This window comes from Carya illinoinensis, chromosome 14 (genome assembly GCF_018687715.1).
Source record: "Carya illinoinensis cultivar Pawnee chromosome 14, C.illinoinensisPawnee_v1, whole genome shotgun sequence".
NCBI lineage: Eukaryota > Viridiplantae > Streptophyta > Magnoliopsida > Fagales > Juglandaceae > Carya > Carya illinoinensis.
Genome location: NC_056765.1, coordinates 9,356,340 through 9,362,469, shown reverse-complemented (window position 1 = coordinate 9,362,469; position 6,130 = coordinate 9,356,340).

Sequence of the window (6,130 nt, the reverse complement as noted above, 5' to 3'; positions counted from 1 at the left end):
GGTTGATTGGTAGCTGAGGGGGTCTGAAAATGTACCTCATTTATGCAGCTTTCATTTAATCCTTTTGAATGGTTTGTCTGCTGGTCTAGAAGCATGCCGCGTGTCTAAGTTGATCTGCATGGGATCTTTGAAATGTTGCATGGCTGGTTCCCAGTAGGATAAAAACAATGCCAAATTCTGAGAAAGCATTGCTATTGCCTTTGAAGTGCATACTCTAAAGGATCTTTATGATTTTGTTGCTTGCTTCTCCATTATTTTCAAGGATTTGTTTGCCTTTTTCTTTTGTCACTAGCTGATTCTAAGATCTTTTAAGAAAAAGCTGGTTGTTTACAGAGATATTGATATTGTTCATGGGCCCGTTAATCTTGATTGGAGGTAGTGGTGGTGGTCTTTTGGGAGTTTAAAGGTCTGAAATGAGTGTTTCTTTTGCTGGCTCCTCAACTCTTATGGATCTCGTTTGTTCTTGTCCCTCAGCTCGCATCCATTGTCCATATTGCGGTTCAAAATTCCTTCCATGGTCGTGAGGGCAGGTTTGGTGAACATGAACTAGTCTTCTACATATATAACAAAACTCAGAAAGTCTCCCATATTTGAAAGTTATTTTTGCAGGAATTCTGTTGAGTCTTAGAAGAGAAACACCATGGGGTAGGGGCTTTAAAGTGTCAAATTTCAATCCTAATTCTGAGAATCCTTCTAACAAAGACTACAAAGTTGTCGAATTCCAGCAAATTGCCCATAGCTCTCCCAATCTTCTCTACATTGTCATGTGTCATCATTTCCAAGGGAAGACCATGTATTTGGATCCAAAAAGCCGATTATATGAGATCAACTTCGTGTAAACTTTGGCTTGGTAGTCATTCTTTGAGGATCATGTGATACCCTTTGAAGTTTTAGGTCTTTGGTTGAAGATTCTATTTTTGTCCTGAGATGTGGGAAATCTGAAAAGAAAAGTATTATGATCGAGGTCTTCTATACTGAGTCTTGTGATGAAACTCCATATAGTATTTTATGGTGGTGTGGAAGGTATATTTGTTTAAAGGTTTTTAGGAGACAAGTTTGCCGACCAGAGCATGGTTTGTTATTATTTCAGCTGCCTTCGTAGCAGGTTCAAGGATAATATCATCCTAGGATAAGGCTTCAATTTGTGTGATAAGGCAGTTGATGTCATGTGGCGTTTCTTTCATGTTTGAAGGTTTGGTGTATTGTGGTAAGTGTTTTCGCAAGTTGGGCGAGAGTTAATTTTGGGTGTTGTGGGGTAAGGGTCTATTTTTTCAAGGATTTTGGTTTAGGCTAAAAGGATTGGTAAGGAAAGCTACTCCGAGAGGGAATAACACTCATATGAAGAGAGAGAGTTAGAATTACTCTTACTTTAAATGTTATTATTGAGGATTTGTGAGGGTTTTTGAAAACTGAATTTTGTTTGTGGAATTAAATGTCAGCACTTTAAATCTAATTATTAATGACATAGATTCAAAACTAATAAATTGGGGAAAAAAATATCTACACCACTTTTAATACATACAATTATCTATTGCAATAATAAAAAGTATTCTAATTTATAATTAGAATAAAAGATTTCAAATTTTCTATATATAGAAAAATAAATAGGTCATAATTAGAATAATATACCTTAACAAAGAAATTTTATTTTTTGGGATTATAGAGTAATTTTGGCCAACAACTTCAAAATATATTTTCAGATTTAAATTTATTTATGATAGATTTTTTAATTACTATTGTTGCCTAGATGACTAACACAAGAGGGGGGGTGAATTGAGTTATATTTAAAAAATATAACAATTATAAATCAAATATACAATATAAAATATAAACAAAATGTGAAACAGTAATAAATATAAAGAGTAAGAGTAAGAGAGAAGCAAACTCAGTATGTTAACGAGGTTCGGCCCCACTGCTTGCGTCCTCGCCTCAAGCTACCCCTTGAGGATCCCCAAATTTACTATTCAACCTCCTTCAGGTGGAGATAGAAACCTATTACACCTTTGAACAACACCGCTACAAAGGATCCGTGTAGAACACCTTCTACACTTGCAATCACCTTACACGTGGTGATTCAACTATTTCCCGTGTAAAACACTTTCTACACGCATAAGGGTTATACACACCCTTTTTCTGATACAAGAGCTGATAGTGGGTAGGTTATCAGAAAACACTCCTCAATGAGTGAAATAAGAACAATACAGCGCAAACTATATCTCTCAAAATGAACAAGGATTAAAGCTCAATGCTTAGAGAAGAGAGAATGAAAGCTTTGAATGAATGTTGTATGCTCTGGATGTTGTAAATGTGAAACTCTCAAATGATCTATTTATAGGCATATGAGACTTCATATTCAAATTTAAAAAGATTTACATGTCAAAGATAACATCATTCACTTTTTCAAAAAAAATCAAACCTAATCTTTTACTTTTGGCATATGACAAAAGGAGCACACTTTCCTTTTCAAAAAAATTCAAACCTAATCTTTCACTTTTTGCATATGGCAAAAGGAGCACACTTTCCTTTTTAAAAAATTCAAACCTAATCTTTTACTTTTTGTATATGACAAAAGGAGCACACTTTACTTTTCAAATTTTTCAAACAAAATCATCTACCTTTTGTATAAATCTAAAAAAACATCAATCACTTTTGAAAATATTCAAATAAAATATGCACATGTGAAAGATGACAATCAATCATCTTTAATATTTTCAAAATTCAACCCTTTAATCAAGGCATGCACATGTAAAAGATGACAATAAATCATCTTTCAAAATTTTTAAATTTAATTTTCAAAAAAATTCATGCACATGTGGAAAATGTATTTTAATGCTTTATGATAAAATATTAATTTTGAGCATTAATCCTAATTTCGAATTTTGAATAAATTTACAACATTACTCTATAATTTTAATGTGAGTTTGTTCCCTTCTTGCTCATACTTGTTTCCTTGATGTGCTTGACTGCATTGTGTAGACAACTTGAGCTTGAGACTTCTTTATTCTTTGAATTCATTTGTTATCATCAAAATTCATGTGTAGATATATAATTACACAAAACTTGAAATCTTGGGTTCAACAATCTCCCCCTTTTTGATGATGACAAATACTTGATAGATCCTGAAGCTTGTATTGATACTTAAGCTCCCCCTGAGAATGTGCGTTAGTTTTTCAAACAAAAGTATAAATATAATTGTAAGCATATATAATAAGTTTAGCAATTCAAATAATGTTAATGTTCTAATCTAATACTTCTCCCCCTTTTGGCATCATTAAAAAGGATCCGTAACAAGTAAATGGACCTGAAAAAAAAACGGTGCGTTAGTAGACACTGTAGATAGTTGAAAAAAAATAAATAAATAAATTTGATCCGTCCGTGACCCGATAAGTGTGGCTGGAGATTTGAAAAAATCGCCTGATGTTGTTGACAAACGAGATTGAAGGCTCCGAGTTTCTAAAAAATGTCATTTTCACCGATCGGGAAAAAAAATCACATTACTCTTTGACTTGGATGATAGCTCGTCTGGTTCTTTATGCTATCTCTATAAAATCAGTCTTAAAGTTCATCCAATCCGCATCAAGTTTTCTTCTCATCTCTATAACTCATCTGCATTCTTTCAACATTCTCGTTTTAAGCCTTCTATTCTATTCTCAATGGCTCATTCTTCTAACATTTCTCTAGATCCATCCATGAGGCATTCTGCATCTTAATGTCCTTTCTGTAGTTGTCATTGGTGCCATGTTGCAGTAAGAAAATAATAATTTGACTAATAAGTCAGATTCTGATACTATCTATGACTTGGTGAGTCTTGGGACTCGCTACTCTTCCTCTATTGTTGCTTTTTCCCAGTCGCTACAAGCCAAAAATCATGAAGTTGAAAAGCTCAAAGAACAAATTGTTGTACTTCAACGAATTGTTCAAGAGTCTCACACAAGGGAAGGAATCATTCGGCAGAAGAATAAACAGTTGAAATCTTTATTAGATTCTTCATTCCGCTTGCCGGTTCCCATGAATAAGAATGATATGATATTGTATGAAGAGAATGAGCGTCTCAAACATAAGGCTAAAAATCTCAAGTTTATGTAAAAGTATTTAAAAAATTTATTTCTATTTTTATTGATTATGGTCTATCTTTTAAGAGATATTCATAGCATGCATTATACCTATTTCTCTTCTGATCATACATAATCTATCTTCTGGTAAAGGTTTTGTGAAAATATCTGCTAACTGATCGTATGTGTTTGTGAACTCTAGTATTATATCGCCTTTCTGCACATGATCTCGAAGAAAATGATATCTTATTTCAATATGCTTAGTTCTAGAATATTGTATTGGGTTCTTTGAAAGATTTATAGCACTTGTATTATCACATTTAATTGGAATGTGATTATACATGAGTTTAAAATTTTCAAGTTGTTGCTTCATGTAGAGAACTTGAGCACAACAATTACCAGCAGCAACATATTTTGCCTCAGCAGTAGATAGTGTAACAGAATTTTATTTTTTTACTAAACCAGGAAACTAGTGCATGACCTAAGAAATGACATACTCCACTAGTGCTTTTTTGATCTATTTTACAGCCAGCATTATCTGCATCTGTGTAGCTGATTAGATCGAAAGATGTGTGGTTAGAGTACCATAACCCTATGTTAATTGTACCACTAAGATATCTAAGAATGTGCTTAATTGCAATTAAATGTGATTCTTTTAAAGATGATTGAAAGCGTGTACATAAGCACACACTAAACATAATATCTGGTCTACTGGCTGTTAAATATAATAAGCTACGAATCATATCTCGATATATCTTCGAGTCAACTGGCTTACTGGATTCATCTTTATCAAGTTTAGTTGATGGACTCATTGGTGTTCCAATTTCCTTAGCATTTTCCATCCCAAACTTCTTCAGTAATTCTTTAATATATTTTGATTGATTGATGAATATCCCACTTTTTGCTTGCTTAATTTGCAATCCGAGAAAGAATGTAAGTTCTCCCATCATGCTCATCTCAAATTCTTCCTGCATAGTCTTAGCAAAAACTTGACATATATTTTCATTAGTAGCACCGAATATTATATCATCAACATAAATCTGAATTAAAAGAATATCATCATTTTCATATTTAATGAAAAGAGTTGTGTCGATTTTTTCTCTTGAAAAACCTTTTTCAATCAAGAAACCACTGAATCTCTCGTACCAAGCTCTAGGAGCTTGTTTAAGTCCATATAGTGCTTTTGTGAGTTTGAAAACATGATTTGAGGAAATATGATTTTCAAAACCTGGAGGTTGCTCAACATATACCTCTTCATTTATAAAACCATTTAAGAAATCACTTTTAACATCCATTTGAAAAAGTTTGAAATCTTTATAACAAGCATATGCAAGTAGCATTCGAATAGCTTCTAATCTTGCGACTGGTGCATATGTCTCATCATAATCGATTCCTTCTTCTTGATTAAAACCTTGGGCTACAAGTCAAGCCTTATTTCTAATAATGACTCCAGACTCATCGTTCTTGTTTCTAAAAATCCATTTTGTTCCAATAATAGTATGATTTTTGGGTTTAGGAACAAGTGTCCAAACATCATTTCTTTCAAATTGATTCAACTTTTCTTGCATAGCTAGAATCCAAGATTCATCAAGAAGTGCATCATCAATATTTTTGGGTTTAATCTGAAATAGAAAAGAAGTATGATTGCAAATATTTCTAAGAGATAATCGAGTACTTACACCTCGTGAAGGTTCTCCCAAAATTTGTTCCACTGGATGATCTTTCACAAATTTTCACTGTTTGGTTGCATCTTGTATTAAATTTTGATGATCTTTCTTGATGGTTCCATGTTGAACTTCTTCTATTGTGTTCTCTTTGTTGAGATTGAGACTTTCCGTGTTATTTATACCTCCTGCTTCTTCATCAATAGATTTCTTGGAGAGTGGAGAATTAGATTCATCAAATACTACATGCATAGATTCTTGTACAGTTAAAATCTTTTTACTGAATACTCTATAAGCTTTACTATTAGTAGAATACCCGAGAAAAATACATTCATCAGATTTTGCATCAAACTTGCCTAAATTATTTCTGTTATTCAAAATAAAACATTTGCATACAAATACATGAAAGTAACC